The sequence below is a fragment of the Rousettus aegyptiacus genome, unplaced genomic scaffold (assembly GCF_014176215.1).
Source record: "Rousettus aegyptiacus isolate mRouAeg1 unplaced genomic scaffold, mRouAeg1.p scaffold_m13_p_11, whole genome shotgun sequence".
Lineage (NCBI taxonomy): Eukaryota > Metazoa > Chordata > Mammalia > Chiroptera > Pteropodidae > Rousettus > Rousettus aegyptiacus.
In genome coordinates this window covers 907,105-932,227 of record NW_023416286.1, presented here as the reverse complement: position 1 = coordinate 932,227, position 25,123 = coordinate 907,105, and the positions used below count along the sequence as shown (strand labels likewise).

The following is a 25,123-nucleotide window of genomic DNA, read 5'->3' as shown; positions in this document are numbered from 1 at the left end:
GAACTGGCGGAGAAGCGACGGCCTCGCCTGCGGCCACAGAGGACGGGGCGCGCCCCGGGGTGTCCCCAGCGGCTCCCGCTCCCGCCAGGGGGACCGGGCCAGCTGCCCCCCGACCTAGTGACACGGCCCCGGGGGACGGGAAGGGCTCGGCTCCCCTGCAGCGCGGGGCGGTGGCCGGGGCCTTGGGGTCAGGGCAGAGGACAGGGAGCTGGGTTAGGGGCCTGCACCCCTGGGGGCGCGGGGAGCGGGGCGCCTCTCGCTGAACCGCTTTTCCCGGAAGCTTGTAGGGGCCCCCGGGACCTCCGGTCCGCTCCGGCCAGGGTGACAGCGCGGCCCCTCCCCTCGGGGTCGCCCTGCGGGACAGGCGGAGGGACAGACGCGCAGCGCCACCCGGACGTCACCCCACGCTTTCCTGCCGCCGGCGTCACCCTGGACCCCCGGGGACGCCGGCGAGGGGGGTGTCCCAGCCCCGGAGGGAGGGGACCTTCGCTCCAGCCCGCTCGGGGAAAACCAGGAAACGCGACGCAGCCCCTAAACGCTAAAATCCAATGAACCGTCCTCTACGAATGGCCCCCGAAACGAAGCGTCGGTGGCTTTCCTGGCGACCACTCCCGGTCACTCAAGAAACCGACGAGTCCTCTGACACGGCGCTTTCAGAGAATGGAGAGAGGGGACCTCGCCAACGCCAGCAAAGCCTCGATTCCCCCCAATTAGTTCGTTACTAGCCCGGATGACAGGCGGGTTTGGCAAGGACACCCCAGAGTGTACGGAAGCAAACACGTGGACCCGTCTTGCTTATCAATGTGTGAACGCAAAAACGGGAAAAGCAACAGCCAGCAATGTAGGAAACGATGATCTTCATGACCCGGCTGGATTAATCATGGGTGCGCAAGGTGAATTTAACAGGGGAAAATCCGTTACTATAATTTATTTCATTAACGTAATGAAAGCACAAATCTGACAAAACTCACAGCCCTACTAATGAAAAATTCTGAGCAAACTCGGAATAGAAAGAAATGTTTTCAGTCTTATAAAAGGCATCTACGGAAAAACCTACAATAAATAGCATACTTAGGGTCGAATATTGCAAACGTCCCAATGTAGATTGGGGACAAAATTAACGTTGCCCACGGTCCATGCTTTTGCTCACCACTTTCCTGGAGGTCTTAGCTAGCACAGTTGACAATAAAACGAACCAACAAACAAACGGCATAAGGTCTGGAATGAGAGAAACAAAACTTATTTGCAAAGACGATACGGTTATCTTCACAGAACACAGCAGAGTAATCACTGACATTAATAAGAGGGTTGGAAAACTTTCTGGGCACATCAATATTGAAACATCAATGCTATAATTATGTACTAGTAACAATCAGTTAGCAAATTTAATTTTTAAAAATTTACAACAGTAAAATTTATAACAGTAATCAAAAAAATTTAAATATAAAATAAGTGTAATAAAATATAAAGTAGGTATAAAAAAAGATGTATGGGCTCTTTAAGAAAAAAATTATAAGTTTTATTAAGATATATTTTAGACGCTGTAACTAAATGTGATGGGCCTAAAACAGGATTTATCTTAGAGGGGTCTGGATAGAAGTGGGCAAAACCCACTGCTGCCATCTCGTGTGCAACTGAGGAATAACAGCCTAGAGTATGTCATCACGAAACGTAGTTCTTTGCTGCCATCTCGTGGGCATCTCGAGAATAACACTTTAGCCTTTGTCATGAAGAAATGTTATTCTCTGCTGCCATCTCGTGGGCATCACAGGGATAACATCCAGGGTTTGTCATGAAGGAAAGTTATTTTCTACCGGCAGGGCCGCCTCTCCAGGTACCCAGGCACCCCCCGCGTGTGCGGGCTGTGGTCTGGCTCACCCCTCACCGTGTTCCCAGGTCTTCCGGACACCTGTAGGCCTCCCAGGGCATGAAGTCCCAGCACCAGGCCAGCCCTCTGAGCCTGACAATGGCCCGGGCCTTGGAGGAGACACTGTGCCAGGACGAAGCTGAAGGCTCGGCCCACCTGTCGGGACAGGTCCAATCGCCACAGCGGCGCTGGGCACGGGTGTGTGGGGGGGTGGCCATTCCAGCAGCTGCTTGGGCAGCTTGGGCTCAGCCCCTCTGCAAATGCCGCACGCGGAGTGGGGTCTCCAAGGCCCCTTCTGCTCCAGCCCGGGCCGGCTACCCCCCAGCTCTGGGGGATGTGAGGGGAGGGGGGGTGCTACTGTCTGCCCCCCGCGGCCTTCCCGCACCCAGGCGCTCGGCTCTCAGACCCAGGCCCCGTCGGTCCGGTCCTCCCCGGCGGTGTGCACCCCACTTTCCCAGGCGTGGTGACGGCGGGGGCCGTCTAAGCACAGTGCTGGCTCAGGAACTGCCCGGGGAGGTCACGGGGTCACGCTGCAGCCCCTGGCCCTCGCCCCTACCCCTCCCACGGCGGCAGGAGGGCCCTCGGCGACGGAGGCCGGGGAACAGGGGATCATTTCACACTACGGGCCGGACATGCGCACTGTTGGGGTGCTGGCGGCAGGGGTCTGTTACGAGTGGGGGGCAGAGGGCCACATTCGCCTCCGCAGGGTCCTCGCTGCTCTCGGAGGCTGAGGCTGTGACGAGGAGGCGCTCGTCTCAACCCAGTGGGTGCTGCAGGTTGGAACCCCCTGGGCTGCCCCGGTGGCCGTCCCTGGCCCTGCAGCCGGGTCAGCTCCGTTGCTGGGCGGAGAGGGGCGGGGCGGACAAGCCCAGGCTGCCCCGCCACCATGCGGTGCAGCTGGCCACCTGGAGGGCCAGAGGCCTAGGGCTGGCCTGCCTGGGACCTAACTATCCATGGCTGCCCACGCCAATGGGAGGAAGGACCAGCCGGTTTCAGGAGGGCCCCCGGCGGCTGGCTGGTCCTCAGCACCTAGTCCACACACCTCTACTGGGTGCCCATGTGTGTCAGAGTTCAGCTGCCTGTTCCTACCTCTCAACCTGCCCCTGGCCCTGACCTCTCACTCTGTCCTCAACCCTGACCCTGACCCCAACGATCAACACCATTTAAAAATAATATTCTCAACAAGTCAGGTAAGGTGAAAGATCCGTCCACAAAACATAGGGCGTGTATGACAAGCCCGCGCCTGATACCATACTCAACATCCAACGGCGGACAAATTCATTCTCTAAACCATGGAGAAGGACAAGTGTCCGCATCTGACCACGTTCATTCTGCCTACTGCAGGAGAGAGAAATGGAGGCCATCTGACCAGAAAGGGAGAAACAGAACCACCTCCATCTGCAGATGATGTAATCTTATCCACAGAAAACCTTAAACATCCTACCAAAAACTGTGAGAATGAATAAACATGCGCAGTAAGGGGTACGAAATACACAGAAAAATTACTTACATTTCTACACTAACAAAGAACTATCTGAAAAAGAAATAAAGAAAATAATCTCATTTAGGATAGCGTCAGAAACAATAAAACACTTAGGAATAAATTTCACCAAGGGATGAAAATTTCTGTCAATGAAAAACTATAAAATATTAATGGAAGAAATTGGAAAAGACACAAATAAATGTGTTCACGAAATAGTAGAACCAATGTTGTTAAAATGTCTACAAAAACATGCCAGGGTCATCGCGATTTTTAAGGAAAATCACAAAGGTAAAGAACTCGCATTACTCAATGGCAAGCCTTGCTATAAAGGTGAGAAACCATTCTTGGAAGAGAAGCCAAACACATAAATAGACCCACATAAATATAGTCAACTAATTTTTGACCAAGAATCAAATACAAAAAATAGAGGAAGGATACTACTTTCAACAAATGGTGTTGAAACAACTGACTTTTCGTGTGCAAAACAATGAATCTAGACACAGACCTTACGGTGTGCACAAAGTCCAACCCAAAATAAATCACAGACCTGACTAAAATACAAACCTATGAAACAACCATAACATAACATAACATAAGAAAAAAACTAAACGACCATAAATATGACTGACTCTTTAGATAGAACGCCAAAGGCATGATTCATGAAAGAAATAATTGATAAGCTAATTTTATTAAAAGTACAAAAGCATTTGCTCTGCAAAAGGTGATGTAGGAGAATGAGAAGACTAGCCACCGACTGGGAGAAAATGTTTGCCACAGACACGTGCGATGAAGGACTGTCATCAAAATAATACGAAGAGGACTTGAAGGTCGATGCTAGGGAAACGCACAATTAAAACTCTGAGCACATTTACACGCTCACACACACGCGTGCACACGCCCAGCAGGCTAGACAGCCTGAGATGTCTCCTCCACGTTGAGGTGTGATTTCTTCTCTTGGAGCTGTGACCCCGAGGTGGCCATAAGCAGTGACAGGTGGATGGTTTCCGGCCACCTCAGGCTTCCATCTCGGTTAACGCTAAGCAGACACGCGCGCCCGGCCCACGGGGCGGGACAGACGCCCGGGCCGTCGCCAGGTCCCAGGGCGAGCCTCGTGTCGTCTCGGAGCCGGCCCGGCCTCGCCACAGGGGTCTGCATCCCCGAGACTTCGGTCCCCACTCAGTGGCTTGTGTGGCCGAGCTGGAGAAAGAGCAGCGTGAGGCGCAGCGGCGCGTGGGGCGGACGGCTCGCCCACCTGCCCGGCGGCGCGCCCCGTTCCCGGGCGACACTGCCCCGAAGACACCCCGCGGCGCTCGGGCTCCTGCGGCCGCTTCACCTGACAGTTAAGGAGCGATGCTTTGGCCACACCTGCTGCTCGTTTAGTGGGAGGGACCAGGAGAGGCCTCCGGGACACCGCGGAGGAGCCGGGCACCTGGCCGGGGCGCGCGCACCCTGCGCCCGGCCGCGGGGTCTGCACCTGCAGTGGCCGCTGCGGGACCTGAGCACCTGCTCACCTGGAGTGGGCCCGGGCTTCCTCCGCCAGGTGGTGCTTGTTCTGGAGTTGTGTCCTGGAGCTCGGTGCTCCGTCCGCGTTCCGATGGGCGATGGAGTCGTCGTGGTGTGTGACGTAACGAAACCTTTTCCCGTGGGAGCCGTTTCCATCGCGACGCGGCCGAGTGGCGGGTGGGGGCGGCTAATGGCCTTGGCGAAGTGCCACCAACCGCCGCTGGCTCGTCGCGCTGGCACCGGGAGCGGGGACCCTCTGCGCCCTGGCGCTGGCTCCGCGTTGCGGCCGCCGCGGCCACTGCCCCGCCGGTGGCCTCGCTCAGGGCCCCGCGTCCACGTGGCTCCTCTCGGCCCCCTCGGCCCCTCACCTGACCCGCTTTCCGGCGACCCCCCCCCCCCCCGGGCCGGCGCGCTGGCTCCGCGTCCTCTAAGCTCCGTCTCGCGCGCCACCTGCAGCGTTGACAGGTGTCGGCCGATGCGGTGGCGTCTGCGGCTCCCTCCGTGGTGGCCTCGGTGGCCACGAACTTTCCAGTTCTGCTCCCTGCGGCCGGCCCGGCGCCTGCTCGCCGATGGAAACGCTGGAAAAACATGGAACGAAACAACCTTGAGACGCGCAGGTCCACGAATTTGCCTTATCCGTTTGCGGCGTTTCGCTTCTGCGCGGTTTTGACCTTGCGATGCGGCCGTTTGCGCGCTGCCTCACGGGAGGCTGGTGGAATTGGGGTGCCGCGGGGGGACTCGAGTCCCCCACCCCGCTGACAGCTGCTTCTCCCACGGCCATCCAGCGCGAGGATGGCGGTTTTCACGCCCACGGGACCAACCTGAACCCGTTTCACACATCTATTTTTGGCTGACTGTGGAAGAAGCTACTGGGCCTATCATTAAATTCTCAAATCAAGTCACAACGACTTTGGACGTAGCACAGAAACTGTCAAGCGAGTAGAAAAATAGTCCCTTTGGCTTTCCCAGAGATTTATTTTCACTTTGGAGATTCTTTTGGCTCATATTTTATTCAAGTTAGTCCTGATCCAGAGTTGGAAAAAAGTGAATTATTCTCATACCTGCCTCAAAGAAGAAATAAATGGCGTGTATTTTTAGGCACGTTAAGGTCACATATGAACATATGCTCACTGACTTTTGCAAACGTCCGTTCTCTTGAACTTGGCAGTGAATAGAATATAGTCCCTCTGCCGCGTGCGGTCCTGTGTTTGGTCCTGTACAAAGCTTGTGTTGCCTTTAGAATAGAGCGGATGCTCTTCTGGGTAACTCACAGAGCAGGGAGTTAGTGTCCTAGGTCAGTCCCAGAAGGAAAAGTTACCCAGGTTAGGAATACAAAAGATAGGAAGGTGCTGGCGCTTGCCACCCCTGTCACATTCGTGAGGCACCCCGCACCCCTTCCCCCCCTCCCCACCCACGCACATAACCTACCCATCTCTCTGATGACCCGCCGCAGGGCTTTGCCAAGGCGAATGATTGATTGGGAAGAATGCTGATACAGTCACCCTGGGTGAACAATGTCTCCCCGATGCTTTTTATTATTATTATTATTATTATTTTATTACTGTCTTAACTAAAAGTGATCAAACCACCCCACTTCGCTGCCGCTTTCAGCTAAATAGAAGATTAGGATCGTTATTTTTCAGGGATCGCAGCCAGGGAGAAACTCCCCCACCCCACCCCCCAAAGAAGGGAAATGTCAGAAAGTCAAAATGCAAGGCAGATAAAAACTGGGCCGAGTTTAATGAACCGTCGACCGCGACTAGATCGATCCGTCCAGGCCCGTCTGCTGCGTCAGATGGCATTTCCTTCGGCTATTCTTGGCTTTATAACATTTGTGTTATGGGAAATTAGAACAATTTCTATGATGCGTTTGATTTCCTGTCCCCAGGAACAAAGCGCCGTTTTCTGGGGGAGACAGTGCCTCCTTGTCGCCATCCTCCGTCGCCTGCCTCTTTCCTGGACCCCGAGCCTGGGTCGGGAACCCCAGGGTCTCCTGTCACAATGGCCGACTGTTTCTGCCCCCTGCTCATTGCATTGTGCATTGTCCTGGGTCGTATGGGTTCCTTTCAGAGTTTGGGGGGGCAGAGGCTGACGGAGGGGACGCCGGTTCGCTAGGCCAGAGACCTCTGGAGCGTTAACCCAGATGCGATGAATGCGTCTCACTAAGCCGGATTTGAGCAGGCTTGAATGGAAGCCGCTTCTCTGCGGAGTCGACACGTGGGTTGTAATCGATAGGAGACATCTTAAGGAATGTCGATTTTTCTTTTCTTTTCTTTTCTTCCTTTTATTCCAATAGAACTATGCATTTCCTTCTTGCACAGGGCTCTCTCTGAACCCTGAACTACCTCCGAGGCCGGAGGGGCCGACCCGGAGGTGCAAAGCACGCAGCCTCACTCCTCTTGAGACGGGGAACTCAACTTTGTAAGAACAAATCCCGGTGTTAAAAAAAAATCCGAGTTCCAGGTCTGTTGTTTCTTGTCGTCGTTGTTTTCTTCTTTCTTTTTCGTCTTTGACGAGGCCAATTCTGACTGCCCAAGGGCATTTGAGAGAAGTTCTGGCAAAGGCGCAGAGAGCGCGTTCTGATATTAAACTCTCCGGTTCAAGTCTGAGGTTCCGTCGGGCGTAGAAGCACGGTACCTGCTGAACGGGAGAAAGCGTTCGTGCGTGTGTTTCTGTGGACGGGCACATACCCCTCTATGGGTTAGCCTTGACTTTGCGGTGTATTTGCTACATTACGTCACTCAGTTTATCCTCTGGCTCCTTTTGAGAAATATAAGCCCATGCGCATTTCCATGGAAACCATTATATCGTTTATTGATGTTCTAAAAAGAGAAACAGACATTTCCTTACTGTATATTATATAGAAACCACAAACTGTGATGCACATAATTTCTATTAACCTTCACGGAAACCCTGTGCACGAACGGTTATAATCAGCATTTAAGCATGAGGAAATGACAATTTCGAAAGTCTTAGAAATCTTTGACGTCTTGTAGATGGTAAGTAGTCAAATGGATTTAGAAAAAAAAAAAAAAGGTCTGGCTTCAAAATGAACTCTCTTGCCAGTACAATAATATTCTGTACATTTTTTACTCTTTGCAAAAAAACAAGGCTCATTTCGCATGAACCAGATTTACACACTTAATTCACAGCGTGTTTTGGATGTGAGTGGCATGGGCGAGAGGTGTGTCTTTCTGGGAAGTCACCAGAACACGGCCTCGGTGAAGTAAAATGCAGGTGACAGAGTCTCTTGATGACACATCGTCAATTCGTTTTTAATTTCATTTATTTTTAAAGTTTGCAATCAAGGTAGTACCTGCGCCCAAAAAAAGCAAACCCAAAACAGAAAAGCAATGCTGTCTCTTCATCCACCCTTGTGCCCAAGCTCCGCTCCTTGGGGGCGATCAGTTTTAGCTTTTTAGTTGTTTTATTTCCGTGTTTTCAATAATAAGCAAGCTTAGATTACTATGTATTAACAACTCGCTTATGGATTTTAAGTTCCCTATGCTGTTCGCCCTCTTGGCTACCACCCGAAACACATATGTAACGGACAAACATTCATGAGCAAATACACACACACGCCTCTGCCTTCAATCTTTCTGTTCAATTCACGACATTTTTTGTTTATATTGTTATTTACGCATTGACAACTTTGATCAGGTGAAATCCGAGGCTCAGAACAGCTAAGCGATTTGCTGGCCGAGTGTATAAAGGAGGAAAAAACTAGGACTCGGATCTCTTGCTTTCCCTAATGCAGAATTCACGGAGGGTGAGGATATGGTGCAGAGCCGGAAACTGTACTAATACACACAGAACTTGAAATTGTAACAAATATTCACATTCAAAAAGCAACAGGAAGTCATTATGAAACATTCAAGAGCTCGAATGTTACAACCACGTATTCTTCCTGCCAGTCTTAAAAACAAACTTACAAAAAGCAGAAATAACTCCATGAAAGGTAAATAAACCATACAGAAGGAGACACACAGAAATCTTGCGCCTCTTGGTGGAAGAATGCAAGAATATATTTGAATTGATCTTGTTCCTCCCCACCAAAACAACTAAACAAAAGAAAACAAACAAAAACCAAACCAACCCTTAGGCAAACCTGAACCCGAGTCAAAGAGGGGGAAAACGATGTACCTCTAGTTTAAAAGAGATTAAAAGACAGCCAAAACTCACAACATGGGTTTTATTTGTGTCCTTATTCAACATTATTCCAACCAATAAACTCATAAATTTCACAACTCTATTTGTGAGATCATTTGAAATTTGAACACTGACTAAATTTTTTATTACATCGTACTAAAGTATATTTTGCATTTCCATGTCATTATGTGGTTATGATTAAGAAATTTATCTTTTAAAGTTACATAGTGAGACATTTATGGGTGAAAAGAAAATTTATAGACTATAAATTTATTAACCATTCTTGACAGAGATGGTATCTTTATATAGAAGAGGATAATTCAGGAAAGATAACTCGAATAGAACAATCTCAGTTTTTATGTAATAAGATTATGAATTTGAAAGGAAAGATAAAAATATTAAAGTGCATCAGATTTCTTAATTTGCATGCTGAGATTAAGGCAGGCGTTAATTTAGAATTTAATAAATTGAGGAAATTTATTTCAAATACGAGATGAATACCATCAAAACGACTGGTAAAATGAAAGTCAAAAAGATATTTCATGTTGTATTTTATGTAGTATAAAATAAGAACAAATAAAAATAGGTATTAAAAATAGATTTAATAACTCAAACGATTCTATAAGTGGCAAAATGAGAATCATTTTATGTTGATTCAGTGTATCGACTTTATCAAAATTAAAATGTGTTGGAAGTTTCATGCTGAAATATAAAATTTATTAAGAAATTAATAGAATACATAAAAACATACTGTTTTGATTACCATGATTGGGTAATATAGTTTGAAATAGGAATGTTATGTCTCTACATTATTTTCTTCTTTTTCAGAATTTCTTTGGCTATTTGGGGCACTTGCGTCTCCATACAAATTTTAAAATTATTTTTTTCTATTTCTGTGAAAAATGCCATTGTAATTTTTTTAAAACATATTTTATTTTAATTTATTAATTTATTTTTTGGTGAATCTAATTTATTTGCATTTGTAATCAAATTAATTGGGGTGACATTAGTTGATAAAATTATAGACGTCCTCAGTGAACAATTCAGTAATACGTCATATGCATATTGCATTGCATGTTCACCGCCCGAAGTCAAATTTCCTGCCGCTGGAATTTTGATAGGGATCGCTTCGAACGTATTGATGGCATTGGTTAACAGGAGGGTTTAACAGTATTGAGTCTCCCACTCTGTGAGCGCGGGCTGCACAAGCAAAAAACTAAACGAAAGCACTAATAAAAAGAAACTAAGGCCAATTAACCAATTTTATACAAATAAATAACAAAGAAATAAATGGCAAGTAAATAACATAAAGTGTGTGATAGAGTTGTAATAAATTACATGCACGAGCTGCCAACCGTAAATAAGGAAATCAAAATATGACAACACGCAGTCAGAAGGAGCTGGGGTTAGTTACTGTGGTCGATCATTTGATAGAACCTTTCTAGAAACACTGTGGCAGTGTGTTCCAAAGGCTTTTAAATGTTTTAAATGTCAAGCCCAACAATTCCGTATCTCAGACTCGAAGGTCACGATCAGAGATTTGGTCTAGAGCCAAGCTCAAAAACGGCCAAATAACAGCAGAACCTTTCGGAAGCATACCGATGGTTCAAAGGGGCGGACGAGTGTTTCATACTGTATTCAAAAGACGATACATTATGGAACTGTTAAGAACGATGTTTCAAAGTGTCTGATCGGGAAAATGCGCATGACATAATATGCGAAGTGCTCAGATAAAACGTGTACATTTTACATATATGTAGCGAACTTATATAAATGACAGAAATATATAGACATTTATGCATTTTTGATAATTGTACAGATAACTGGTGTGTTATCAGATAAGTTTTCTATCATTATTCACTTAATGGTTGATAAATATATCACCAACTACCTATATACTTACGTGGATATGAGTTAAATACATAGAGAAAATTATGAAATTATTATTTCAAAATCTAATCATCGTGTTCTCTAGATGCCAATGTGCTGATTTTATTATTTAACCATTTTATTTCCAATTTTTTTTTTTTTTTACAAATTCATTCTAATTTACAAAAACTAGGTGAGGCTAAGTGTACATATTTAGCTTTGATGAAATTCACAGAATGTGGAAGTCGGCTTTCCTCTATGTAGATTCATCCTGAGAGTGCGAAAGAAGCCAGCGGCGTGAATAACATTGCCCCAAGCCCGGGGAGGGTTGGCAGTAACTAAGACCGAAGAGTGTGTAGACCCTCGATATGCATCTCTATGCCTACAGGCTTAGGTGAATTCTGCTCAAAATTGTATTATTTTCATGAAAAGAGCACTGATTGCCTTTGTTATCGATTATTCCTGAGGCTCAAAAATTTTAGCAATTAAATATTAAAATTTGAAATGCAGTATAATCCGCTTTCTTCAACTCAACAGTTTTCCTTAAATAACACGATAATGATTATTTACAAATGTGTGTGTGGGAACTTCCCAAAACCTTACTTTTAATGGTTTCGACAATATTTAGTATACTATTTTAGTCTCCTATTTGAAATTTATAGCTTTCGATGTTTTATTTCACCCGCTTTTTTTCCTATTTCTCGTGTGTCTGTGTACACACACATATACACATTTTTCCTAGTTTTCTATTCTTCATACTTCTATGTCCCTCAATGAGAACCTGTTGTCTCAAGATATTAACCACTCATTTTCTGTAAGATTCACAAGAGAATGACGCTAGATTCCCCTTAAGTGAAAACACAGTGCTGTTTAACACATCAGGGCAAAAACTTCAAAACGCATCCTCGGGGGAATGGTGACTTAATGCCTGCGTACCATGACATATCAAGTACTGGCCGACTAAGGTACAGGATCATCTCAACCTCGCTCGGCTGTGATTCTCAGAGAAGATAACACCCCGAGCAGAACGAAGGCCTGGGTGGGCGAGGAGGGCTTCCTGGAGGCAGCGAGTCGGACAGGTGACAGGTTGGAGCGCCTGGACAGGAGTACGTGTTCCTCCAGGCAGACGCCCTCATGAGCCTCTCCGGACGAGAGTGGATGTCCGCCTCGGGATGGGTGACCCATGACCTCCCTCTGAGATCTGCAGGGCGCCTCCTGTTATAACAAATAACTGTTATTATGTTTACACTTCTCGAACATACGCATCGTGATGGGGTAGAGCAGGCACGTTCAGATGGGTTTCAAAGACTGATGGTTTAATGCTCTGTTGAAATGAAAATGTGAGGTGAAGCAAGTTACGTTTTAAGCTGGAAAGCAAGGCGCTTCTGCCGCGAAGCGCTTCTTCGCGAGCGTAACTTAGAGGAGCCGTAAAGATCAAAATGTTGGTGACAGAATGATGCCATCGGAGTAGACGAAGAATTGCATGGAAGTGGCGATGTCCGAAAACCGCTGAGCCGACCCCTGCAGGGGAATGGCCGCGGTGGCAATTCCCGCCCGGGTGAGCCGAGGCTTCGTCGCTTCCACACAGAAGGACCAGAGCCTTGGCGAGGACGAGCTGCGCCTGCGCAGATCCCTGAGTGCGACTCCGCGGGGAGGCGTGTTAACCTAGGACCTGTCCGCATGCACACGTGCACACGCACATACATTCACACGCACGCATGCACACACACACGTGAACTCACACACTCACACGCACACACGTGCACGCGCACACACCCACACTAACACACATGCACACACTCACACACTCAATGCACACACACATTCACACACGCACACACGTGCATGCACACACACGTGTGCACACATGCACACACATGCATGCACTCACACACTCAATGCACACATGTACACACATTCACACACACATGCACACACATGCACGCACATTCACACTCAGAGCTCTCAACCGGTTTACGAGCCACATGCTGCCTCCGGCTGAAGTGACTTCTAGGACCCCCAGGGCCGAAGGTCGGTGGAGAGCCGCCCCCGATAGAGACGTCAGGACAGACGGCTCTGCGGTCCCGCAGGGCTCGTTTTCCTCCGCTTCCCACGATCCCGAACGAGACGCCCGTTCACCCCGAGGGGGGTCATGTCTGTGTCGAGATTGGGGTGCGGCGGCGGTGTCGGCTCACGTACGGTCCACATGAGCGGGCGGGACGCCTGCGGCCCCCGCTGGTCTCAGCCCCCCGCGTGAAGATGGGCGCCGTCGGGGTGCAGAAGCCCACGGCTCCCCCCGTGTCTGGGGAGGGGACGTCACACACGCGCAGATAACGGATTTTCCGGGCGTGTCATTCACTATAATGGAAAAAGCGTGAGTCTCGACACTGAAACCGAACCAAACCGAAACAAGCAAACGAAGGAAGGACCTGGAAGCAGCTCCGCCGGGACCGCGTTTGGGGCCCGGCTTGGACTGGCTAGGTAGCCTGCTGCCCACTGCCTTCGCCGACGGCGCTGCTGGTCAGACAGACAGGAGGACGCGGGGAGAGCGGGGGCCGGGCTGCCCACCAAGGCGACCCCCGCGTCGGCGCCCGACGCAGGGCACGGCCGAAGCGGGCGCTCGCGAGCTGCTCTGCCGATCCGGAGGGTTTTGCAACTGAGTCACGCGTCCGAGCACGCTCGAGGGACGCGCCATTCGCCTCTGGGTGCCGACCGTGGTGGCCTCTGGCGGGAGGTCCACCCGCGGGCGGGCTCCGTGGCTTCCAGTCGTACCTGGACACGCAGCCTGTGTGGGGGGCTGAGTTTTCCCGCTCTTCCACGTCCCGTTGCTATGGGGACGCTGACAGCAGTAACACTTACTTCACGGGGTTGTCGTAAAACCGAAAAGCAGGGTGCGTGTACGGCCTGTGCGGTGTGGGCCTCAAGCTCGCTGACGCCCAGTTCCCCTAAGCGAGAGGTGTGATTGTTTTGCCATCGAGCAATCGCCCTTGGGGAATAAGAGATGTTTAAGACGCGCTCACGAGCCCACCTGCGGGCTGTGCATCTCTGAGGTCCAGCACGGCCCACGGAGACGGACCCGTCCCTGCCCGTGGACCCCACCTCACCTCACTGTCATTGCGAGCCTCAGTCACCTACAGATACGCCGGTGGCGACAGGTAACGTCTCTCAGGGCTGAGGCTGCGGAAACCTTTTTTGATCCAAAGAGTTGTCATCGTTCCTGCAAGTCCTCTAACCCCGGGCGAGGTGTGACCAGGTGCTCTGTGGTTTGTCCGTGTCATTCAGCCGGCTGCAAAGGTCGAGTTAATAACACAGTTTACAATGAGCTGATTTTAGAGACCAACCTGGCTCAAGGGCATTGGAAGTGATATATTAATTATTCTAAACGCTTGTAGATCCCTTTCTCCCCGCCTCCCCTCCTCTCTCTAGACCAACGCCGCCTAGGTGTTGAAGACAGTAGTTGCCAGTAACCGACTTTTTGGGGGTTTAGGAGCAAATGAGCCTCTAACTCTTTCCTGGGAGCAGTTCATGGGTTCAGGGGTGACATCCGAGTCGAGCAGGGCCCACTCCAATTTCATCAGATCTGAGAGACCGAAAGATACCAAACCTCACGCCTCTTTTTTCCCCTTTGCGACTCAGCCCCTCCTCCCTGTGGGTCCCCCCGAATCCCTCCCGAAGCCCCTCCTTTTGCGTCAGATTTTACTAATCACGGCAATGGTTTTGTGGCATTTATTTTAAAATTACGCCGTGTGCTCCAATTTAAGGAAAGAGACCAGAGCATGGGAGAAAAATAGGAAGTTAAACCGAGGAGAAAAATCGTTCAATTTTAAAAGGCTTCTCAGATATGTAAAGGGACGGCAATATGTTTTCATATCTGCCTATATTTTTGAAATGATGGGATTTGCATGGAGATACAGGATTATGGCGTAACATAGATGTTGGATAAAATTGAAAAGCCCACGGACTCTGATCCAACATCGTGAAGTGCAAAATAATATCGCAAAGCATTCCGGAAAAGTTGAGGTTTAAAATTCTAAGTTAGTTTTCCCTAACATATGTTTTCCCAGAGAAAAGTACTATATTCTTACACCTCATAAATTTATACCTCTCAAATTTGAAAACTAGATGAAGGGACGCACATTTACTATTCATGAAATTAGAGTGTTTCTTATCACTTTAAATCAACTTCCTTTTTTGCCACGAGATATTTAATTCATCATGGAGTATTTTTAAATATTTGGTAAGATTCTTTTTCCCCCTCGAGTAGAAACTGTAAATTCTCGCAAAGCCATATGGTGGAGCTGGTGGACAAAGGTTGATTCATACAAATTTCATTGTTTTGTTGTCTGAGATTTTATTTTATTTTTAACTGCATTTACTACCATGTTAGGTCGGATAAATTTCCTATGAAACTTACTATTTGCTTTTGTATTTCTATTTAAAATTCCTATACCCGGTCTTGGTCACTTAGTTCTCAAAGAATTATGAAGATAAGTGATAGCCATTATGATTTTTTAACCAGAGATAATATCTTTCTGAAGAAGGCAAGTCGTAGGTCATGGCATTCACATTGAAACCTCAGTTACTACACAGATGTCTGTAGCGGGAATATGGAGTTTGTAAGATATAATTTAATGCCTTGTGTTTTAAGTGAGTATGTATACTCGGGGTTTAGATGTTCAGAGAAGATTAATTATATGTATATTTCATTCACTGATTTTTCCTCAAAGTATCAACATTACTCTAAAACCAGAATGTTTATAACTTGAAATCAAGAACCATTTGTGGAACAGGGCTCGTGTAGACTTATTTAGCTTTGCTAATTTTAATTTGTATCACATTAATACAGAGTGATGAGCAAAGAATAAGGTACGTGTGTAATGGGCAGAATTATGCAAGATTGTGTGAGAATAGAAACATTAATAAAATAATTATATTTTATGCATGGAGCTTATAATCTAGTTTTAAAAATAACACATGTTTATAAAAAGTTAAGTAACACTGAAAATTAAAATACAATTCCAGACCAGAAATAAAGAGCTGTCATAGGAAAATACATATTTAGGACCCCAAAACTCTTGAGAACACAGCTTGAAGTATGAATAGAAATTTGTGCAAGAAGATTGAGAGACACAATCACGAAATTAACAGCTATCTGTCTACTTACGATTAAAAACGAGAAGGAAGAAACTTCACTTAAACGAGCAATAAATATTACCTGCCAAGCTCCTGAAAGGCAAAGTCTTCACGGCGTCTGGAAGCATTCGTGGTGCAGGTGAGCTCCCTGGGGTTCCCCTGATACATCTCAAAATAGAAACTAGGTAAATATTTTCCTCCTTTCGACAGAACACTCGGTTTTTGGAAAGAGTCACATCCTACTAAATGTTGGCGCTTAGTTCTAGACTGATTCTAGGCTGGGCACGGAGCGTTAAGCAGAGACCGTCCGTCCGTCCGTCTCCGGCGGGGACCGGCTCTCACCAGCTGCCCCCGCATGCCCGCGTCCGGGTGAAAGGCGTCAGGGGGCTCGGTTGCACACCAATGAAAGTGGAAGAGAAAATGAGTTTTACTAGAAAACGTGTTAATGATGGTGCTGCCGGGAACGGTAGAATGAGTGTGAAGAGGTGACGGAAGCCATTCGTCGAGTGCCGGCCACGCCACCAAGGCGCGATCGTAGCCCAGCACCAGGACTGCTCTGACTGATTTGGAAAAGCACGCAATGAGGCGGTAAAAAAGGCCGTAGATAATTCCGGCTGCGGACAGGTGCCCCAGGCCTGGTACTCAATGTACAATCGTGTATGCCGGAATGACCCAAAGCAGAGGTCGCCGACCTCCGTGGGACCAGGGACCGGCGCTCCCACGAGAATCTGACGCCTGAGGATCCAAGGTGGAGCCGAGGCGGCGGTGCCGGCGCTGGGGGCGGCCGCAGACACAGGCGGAGCTTCGGTCACCCGCCACTCACCTCCTGCTGTGCGGCCCGGGGTCCTAACAGGCCACGACCCGCACCAGTCCATGGCCCTGGGGTTGGAGACCCCTGAATTAAAGTCATCACAGAAGAAATGACATCTCAGTAGGAGCTCATTAGGCCCGTATGGGAGCAGGTGAGAGGGAGAAAATTCTAGTCCAAAGAGATAACTTCCGGTGCAGCGGATGGCTCTCCTTAGGTCACAGTTCGAGACACAACTCACGCCGCCCGCCGGTGACCGAGGGCTCGCTGACTGGGTGTTGTCTGAGGCCACGTCCACACCACAGTGGTAGACGCTGTGTCCTGCAGAGCCCTTCGTGGGGGAAAGTCTGCCGGCACCTGCTCCAGGATTTCAGCTCAGCCGTTCTTCCGGACCTTCAGGATGATGTTGGCGAAAATGTGGGGGCTCATGTAATATACGTCATGGCCGAACGCATACTTTGCAGGCAGCACTCATTATGCTGACACTAAATATCCTAAAATTAAACGAGGCTCCTTACGACATGAGCATCACAAAGTACGGGCAAGCATTCGGCAAAGAAACGAAAGGCTTATCTGCATCTGGGGCCCGGGGACAAGAAGGGCCGGCCGAGAACAAACTGCGGGGGCCGGGGCAGAGCGGACCGTGGGGAGCAAAATGAGAGGACTTCCGAGACCGTGGCGAGCCCGCCGCCGACGAAACGTCCCAGAGTTCGAGCAGCGAGGGAGGAGGTCGGATTTGAGGTGAGAGGGGCACTGAAGTCCCTGTCGTTGGTGGCGATGAGGTCACCGAATCTGGTGACACTTACATTTAACTAAAAAAAAAAAAAAAGGCAGCCTCATCAAAGCACCACGTTTCACGAGGTCCCATCTAAATGCCGATCTCATTATGTCACGTTTTTGTTCGTTCGCCTGTGACCGACGTCTGGTAAAAAGGAGGCGCTCGGAGGGAAGGGCTGAGATTTCGGTCTGAAAAGTCTAGAAGTTTCCGCAGGCAGAAACAGGTCACTGAGCACCCACCCAGACCTGCAGCACTATGGTGAGCAAGGTGACCCTGGAGCGGACCCTTTCCAACGTCGAGCCAATTTAGAATTTTATACCTAGCCAACCACAAAACAAGAATGAGTGTGATAAAGACGGGTCTGGACCTGCAAGTTCTCAAAAAATCGACCTGCCAAATAGCGTTTCTCAAGGAATCTGGAAAACGCCTCTCCCTACAGCAAAAAGTGGTCTTGCGGAGGGAAGGTCGCAGGAGCAAGGAGACAGGGTCCGAATCGGAACGGAAGCGAACGGGGCTCTCTCCCGGCAAAGGTCAAAAGAGGCGCGGGGTGACTGTGGCAGGACCGGGAAGGCGCCCGGCTTCTGGAGGAGCTGCAGCGGTGGGGAGCTCATGCCGTCGCCACGTGACAACCGACGAGGTCCTCACGGCATCCTGGTGCCGGAGATGACATCGTCACACGTGACCATACGTCCTTCCTCAGTCGTTCGAAGCGTTTCTAGAATGAGGTCCCTACCGTAGTTATATGTACATCGTATTTCATGCTCTCATGAGATTTTAACACTCGAGGAATTAAGATAAAGGACTGTGGCTGTATTTTTACATGACATTCGTGTTTAAGAATTTCCTAATATCGCCTCATCAGAAAACGAAGTTGCGTAATTCCTCAGCATACATTGGGAAGAAGGCTTTGTACCTCTTTTTTTTGTGTGTGTCGTTTAGGCGAATATCATCCGGAAGCTTCCTTGTGTGCACCTGCATCTTTAAATAATCCTATGGTCTGAAGTATCCGGGGGAGACTCCAGTTGAGCAATGGCAGGAGGGATGTCACCGCCCCTGGGGACAGCGAGGCCGGCGTCCAGCGGGGCGTGGACGGCCACGGCGAGGGTCCCAGCTGGTGCCGCCGACATCATTCCTGCCCTTCCTCGCTCCCTCCGAGCGATGGGGAGCAGCCTGGTGTCCAGCCTCGAAGTCCAGGCCGGTGACTCGGGCGGCACCCGTTTCCACAAAGGTCACCTGTCCTGGCCACACGCAGCCCTTCGTCTGAGTCGCCAAGGCACAGCACGAGCCTTAGACTCTGGTCGATTTTGCTGCGTTAGACGGTGACAAAGGATAGCAGGCAGCTGGCTCCGCGAAAAAATGCAAAGTATTTCTGCGTTACTTCTCTGTGATCTTGCGTCGCTGCCGGACGTGGAAGTATCAACTGCTGCATTGGTCTCACGACTTAATCACCGAACTTTGGCTAGCGAAAGAGGTTCCCGGACACCTGTCTATAAAACGAAATATGATTCAGAGGCTCCGATACAATTCAGCCTTTCAAAGCAAAAATTAAGGGTGATTCGGAACTAACCGATAAAACCGAAGAGGGTTAATGGTGTTTGCTCTTAAAAGAGTTATGTATGAAAAAAGGTTAGTAAAAACCATCAAAAGAAACTTTAGAAAGCGTTGCAATATCATTAAAGATTCAGAACATAAACGGGTAAATGGGAAGAAAAGCTCAACTTTTCTTAATCGTCTTTCTGAGCTTTCGATAGATAGCACCTTAGGCACCGCGCGGTGGTCCCCAGGTGAACGACACCCTGACGACCTTCACTGAATTGTAGCTTGGGACGGAGGGGCAGGAGGGGTGGGAGTTATTTAAACGTCTGCATAGAAAATCCTTTCCCTGGTCCCGCGTTTCTCCCCCGGTGGGTGCTCTCGCCCTCCAGCGGATGTGTGGCAACATCCGGAGCCGTGTGGTTGTCCCCAGCGGGCTGCGGTGGCCAGCGTTGCTGGCAGTGGGTGGGCGAATGCCGGAGGTGGATGTTTTAGGGGTCCAGCCGCGGGTTCTCCAGCGAGGCAGCGTCCTCAGGGTGCGAGCCCCTCTGAGCGACGTGGTCAGAGGCGCCGCTACTTCTGTCCCGGTGTCTGGGTGAGGGGAGCTGATAAAAGCCGCCGGGGAAAATTACCTGCGGGGCTTGACACCTGCTCCCCCAGGCGGCCCAGGACACCACAGTCACACCGGGCTTTAAATGTCCCTCGAGCTAGTCCGACCGGCTCTTCTTCATGAGTAACGTTTCCTTTTAAATTGTTTTAGCTAAAATAAACCAAAGGGTTGCACCATAGGTGACCGCGGACACCCCCGGCCTGTGCCGGCCGCTGGGGGGCCCCTCTGCGTGGTGAGACAGCGCCCGGTCTCAGCACCTGCCCAGCGCCCGCCAGCTCGGGCCGAGGTGCCGCGTCCCCCGGGCCGAGTCTGGAAAACGGTGCTGGACGGCGGCTTTCTGCTCAGGCGCAGGTCAGGCCACTGTTCTCCTTTTCGGTTTCTTTTTGTTCCCCTACTTTTGGAGAAGTCGTGATCCCAGGGGAACTATGGGCTGTGCTTGCAAAAACAAAGCACAGAAATAGGTGAGTCGATCCCGGCTTCCTGTCGTTTGAGCCGCACGGTGACTGTCATGCCGAGGGCCCCGCACCCCACGCCGAGGCAGACGTTTTGAAAGGAGGAGATTTGGGGTGCCTGAAGCAAGCCTGAAGATCTCGGCTGCGTCCGCTGACCGTGCAGACGTGGGAAGCAGCTGGGACCCGCACGGGCATCTTCCTATGAATCCGCAGCCGCTCAAACCCCCGCTGCTGCTGGGCTCGGAGGAAAGCCGCGCGGCACACGGACCCTGCGCTCGGCGCCTGTCAGGGTCTCCTCGCGCCCCCTTCCCGGTAAACGTGAAAGGGAAAAATCACCTTTTCCACACGGGTCATCTGTGCAGAGCAGCCCCTCGGTTCGGGGGCTTCGGCGTGTGGTCGGAGCTGCGAGGCCCCCCCTTCCTAATCCTGCCGAGTGTGCCCGACCCCCAAGAAAACGTGTCCTCGGTCCCTGACGCCCGGCTTTGCCTCCGGAAGTAGGGGCCGGGGTGGTCTGTGGGCTGCTTCTCCCAGGATGGCAAGAGCGCCGATGGCCCCGGCCGGTGGCGGGTGTGGCTGGGGACAGTGTCCCCCGAGCACGCCGCCCCCTCCCCAGGACCCTGGCGGCCGTGTGTGAGCTCGTCTCCTCGACGATTTGTTCCCACGCATCGTTAGGTTTGAAGACCTGCGGCTGCGCCTCGTCTGCCTGGGCGGGTTGCGGGGCCGGAGACGGCGCACAGCGCACGAGGTCGCGCTGGCCGCGGGGCTCCGTCTGCGGGACGGACGCTGACGCCGGGCGGGGCAGGGGGGGGGGGCGCCTGGTGCTGCGCGTGGACCGCGGGCGCCTCGGCCCCGCAGTCGGCAGCCCGGCGCCGCGGTGCCCCGCTCGCTCGGGGCGGGGGGTGCGGGGTGCCGGGGGATCCCCGGGGGCGGGGGGCGTGGCCGCGGGGGGGGTCCGAGGCTTCCTGGGGCAGGGGGCGCGGGGTGCCGGGGGATCCCCGGGGGCGGGGGGCGTGGCGGGTCCCAGGCTCCCTGGGGGCGGGGTCGCGGGGGGTCCGAGGCTTCCTGGGGCAGGGGGCGCGGGGTGCCGGGGGATCCCCGGGGGCAGAGGGCGCGGGGTGCTGGGGGATCCCCGGGGGTGGGGGTCGCAGGGGGTCCGAGGCTCCCCGGGGCGCTCGCTGCAACGGACCGCACGGCCGGGGCCCGCCTCGTGACTCACTCGGCACTCGGAAGACGCGGCGTGGACGAGGACGCGGTCACGCGAGCACGACGCCGAGCGGGCGACGGCCACAGAGCGCCCAGCACGGAGCTGGACGGAGGCGCCCGAGCTGCGCGGCCTGAGCCGTCCGGACGGCTCGAAGCGGCACGGCATCCGGCTCTCGACTAAAATCGTGTCCGCGAAGGATGGGGTGACGCCTCTTCCTCTTTCGCGGGAAACCCTGGTTAGTTCGGTAGCCGGACAGGTGCCCGTTCTGCACCAGCGAGAGGGCGGAGATGTCACCTTAATAGCTGTGAGCGCCGAGGCCCAGACGCATCCCTAACACGCAGCGACCACGGGAGCTGCCCATCGTGCATCTCTCCGGCCTCGCTCGATGGTCAGGGGTGCGGAGGAGACGCCTGACCTCGGAAGACATCGGCGTTTTCAGGGCGCGGAGGGGAACTTGGCAGAACTCGCGTCTCCTCGCTGTAGGTCCACTGCTTGCCCAGTGTGTTTCTCTGCGGACGTTTGGGAATGAACGGTGAAAAGGAGAGAGCCGTGGGCTTGGCGTCCTTTTAGGAGCTAAAATTGTTTAAGAGTGAGGTAAGAGCTGTCGTGTTGAAAGGAAGTCATCGAGAACAAGCTTCGCCCCTGAGTTTAAAGCATAATTCCTGTAAACTGTTTCCCAACATCATGAATCATAGCATTGGTTTTTGTAGCTTTCCTTATTCTGTAGAAAAGCTAATAATTTAAAAAGTCTCTTGGGAATGGTTAGTGGGGAAAATATCACTGAAGAGTTAGTACTGAGATAGTAGTCGGATTTCTTTATGAAAGACAAAAGCGGTAAATTGCAGGCAATGGTCGATTAAGAAGAAAAGAAGAATTCACTCTTTCCCTTCAATTAAGGAATAAAAAAATTCTCTTCCTGCTTAAAACATTTTCTTCTTAACTTTAGTGAAGAAGGTAAAAATTCTAAATGATGACCCTGAGCCAGCATGCAGTTCTGTTTGGTAAAGTCTAATTTCTGATGTCTTCCAGAGAATCCTTACCGGAGCTGATCGCGTAGACATTCATGCTCAAAGCCGGATGCAGCTCTCAAGAAATTGGTTGAATTTATTTTATGAGTAACTACACATAAACTAAAACCACTGTCTCTATTAGCACGTGATGTGTTTTAATTATGTTTGGAAAGTTTAAGGATGGAATTATGTACCACAATACAGGAAGGATATTAAGGACAGAGTTAGAAAAGAGAAAAATTATTTTCTCCCGTTGGCAATTGACAGCCCTACGTATGTGCATGGAAAATATATGCATAAAAATAAAATAAACACCACATTGAGGTTTATACCTTACGAAACGTAGGGAAGATAGGTCAGCATGTCACCGTGTTAGTGGAAGGCTGAAACGAGCAAGTTTTTCAAAAAGCTGAGTTAAAATACCACTGTTTATTTGGTAATACTTAATGAACACCGCCCACCATTTGTTAAAATGCCACTCGTGTTTCTGGGAGTCTCGCCCTGTTGCGTCCACAGGAAGTCGAGAACAATAAGCAGAATGTGGCCGGTATACAGCAGGTCGCCGAACGCGCGAGCATGTGGACCGTTCGAAGCCGATAGCTTTTTTCTCGAATTGCATTAACTTTACTTTTAGAAGAAACGAGGATTTAAAAAGTAAACGTAAACGCCGTGCTATTGGTACGCTATTTTAAAGGAGACTTTTGCTGGCTGGCTGGCGATATTTTAATATTTCCCCTGTAGGAGCCTCTCGTTTTTTATTTTATTTTTAGCATCTTTCAACCAAGACATCGAATTACAGTTTTTAAAAGCTCTTTTATTTAGAGGTCATTCTTTGTGATTCAGATTCTCCAGTCAACGCCTAATCCCCCATGTTTATAATGGAAGCAGAAATCCCGTCAAACGAATCTGCAGGCGAGCTCCGCGTTTTATTTTAGCCCTAAGTGTGGTATTCCGCCTCGCCCAGCCCTTTTTTACCAGAAACGCGAACAGCTGGTAAAATGGAGTGATTTAAATCGACTGTTCTTCACGATCCTGCCCCAAACTCGGGTCGGGCTCAAAACGCAGTCAGAACTAGACGCCACGTGGCTGGGGACGGCTGGGGATTTCGCCAGCACACACAGCAGGTGGTGCTCACGGCCTGAGCCGGGGACAGTGTCCGGGGACCGGCCGTCACGGGCCGTGAAAAGTGGCCTGGACAGGTGGCCGCGAAGGCGAGCTGGTGAGGGAACACCCCGTCACCAGCTGCCTCGTTTGCAGGAGGTGCCGGCCATTCACTAAAAGTCGAGGTCGTAAACGGATAATTAAGAGAGCGTTTTTTCACTTTTTTGTTTTGTTTCGCTTCGATGAAAGTCTTCCTAAAAATGCACACCTGTCCATATTCGTCACCGTTAAGTCAAGTTTAGGAGATGATATTTTAGCTCCCTTAGCGCTTGCTGACGATGTAGGGCGTGTCGCCGGTCATTGGATGCTCGGGCTGAGGATGTAACAGGTACAGATGGCAAAACCCAGCAGACTCTGGTGACGGGATGGGTCCGGGCCCAGCGCCCGCAGGCGCGGGGGACGCGCTCCGAGGCCGGCGCTGCCGGAAGGCTCGTCGGGGCTGAGCCGAGCTGATGCAGCGGCCTGCACCGACCGGGACCGCCCCGGGGAAGCTCCCGCGCGCATGCGCGCCGAGCAGGTGCGTTTGGGCGTCTGGGCATTGCGCAGCGCGTCGCGGGCGACCCTCTCAGCATCTGCACGTCACGAAGAGGAAACGGAGGCGCAGGCTGTGTGTGACCTGTGCACGGCCACCCAGCTGTCAATCATGGCGCTGCAGTCCGGCTCACATCTGAGGGTCTAGCTTGGGAATCGGGGCTCGATCGTTGCAATCTCTTAGCTAAAAAAAAAAAAAAAAAAATCACTAGTCTCCCAGTGCGCGGAGGGGGAGGGTCTCCCCTCCGGGCGGCGCCTGCGCAGAAGCATCGCCTCGCCCTTTCCAGGCTGTCCGCTCGTGAACGTGACGTTTCGTTTCTCCTTGCGGGGTGAGCGGCGGAGGGGTTTCCGTTCCTTTCAGATACTGGGAGTGGCGTGGTGAAACTCTTCCTTACGGCTATTTGCATCCGACTCAGTTACTGCGAATGAGTGAGAGTTTACGACAAGGAAGGCTGGTGTGTCCCGCGGAAGACGAGGCGGGGAAGCTGCGTTCGGGGACAGCTGAGCCGGCCTCTCGGGCGCGAGGACGATGTGGCCACACCGCGTCACTGTCTGCCTGCGTCCCTGGCAGCTCCTCATGCCCCGTGTGGCTCCGCGATCTAGTCACTGAAGCCGAAACGAGCCACAGTCTTTAATGTTTGCCCGGCTTCGTAATGGCACACCGGGGTTGTCGTTATTTTTATACTGAAATTGCCTTTCCTTCTCTTTCTTCTTCAAAGCAAACTGAGTTAACAGCTCTCTGGGGCCAGTTCTATGGAGATGGAGCCGTTCATCTATTCCATGTTGCTTAAGAAATCAGCTTTGACGTTGGAGTTGGGTTATACACGACGCCAATACGCACCGAGCACCTGCTGCGCTCCCAGAGCCGGCCCGGAGCGCGAAGCAGGAAAACCGCGGTCTTTTCCGTCCACACGTCTGGTGTGGTTGGAGAGGTGGAGCTCATGACCACGACAGGCCGTGGGGCGTGAGAACCAGACAGCAGGAGAACATTAGCCGTGGGCGGACCGGCGGCATCCACCCCATGTCCCGACG

General features: G+C 51.0%; 1 long non-coding RNA gene across 2 annotated transcripts; it reads right to left on the bottom strand.

Annotated features, from left to right (window-relative positions):
* Positions 1–9,958: 9,958 nt before the first annotated feature.
* LOC118609327 lies at positions 9,959–22,019 on the bottom strand. Of its 2 annotated transcripts, XR_004953262.1 has the most exons (4): positions 21,402–22,019; positions 16,087–19,077; positions 13,976–14,157; positions 9,959–12,086 (listed from the first exon to the last, which is right to left on the bottom strand). It is a non-coding gene; the product is annotated as an uncharacterized LOC118609327 (long non-coding RNA). The 2 variants fall into 2 exon arrangements; XR_004953261.1 differs by lacking the exon at positions 9,959–12,086 and having other exon boundaries at positions 12,751–14,157.
* Between the last annotated feature and the right edge of the window lie 3,104 nt (positions 22,020–25,123).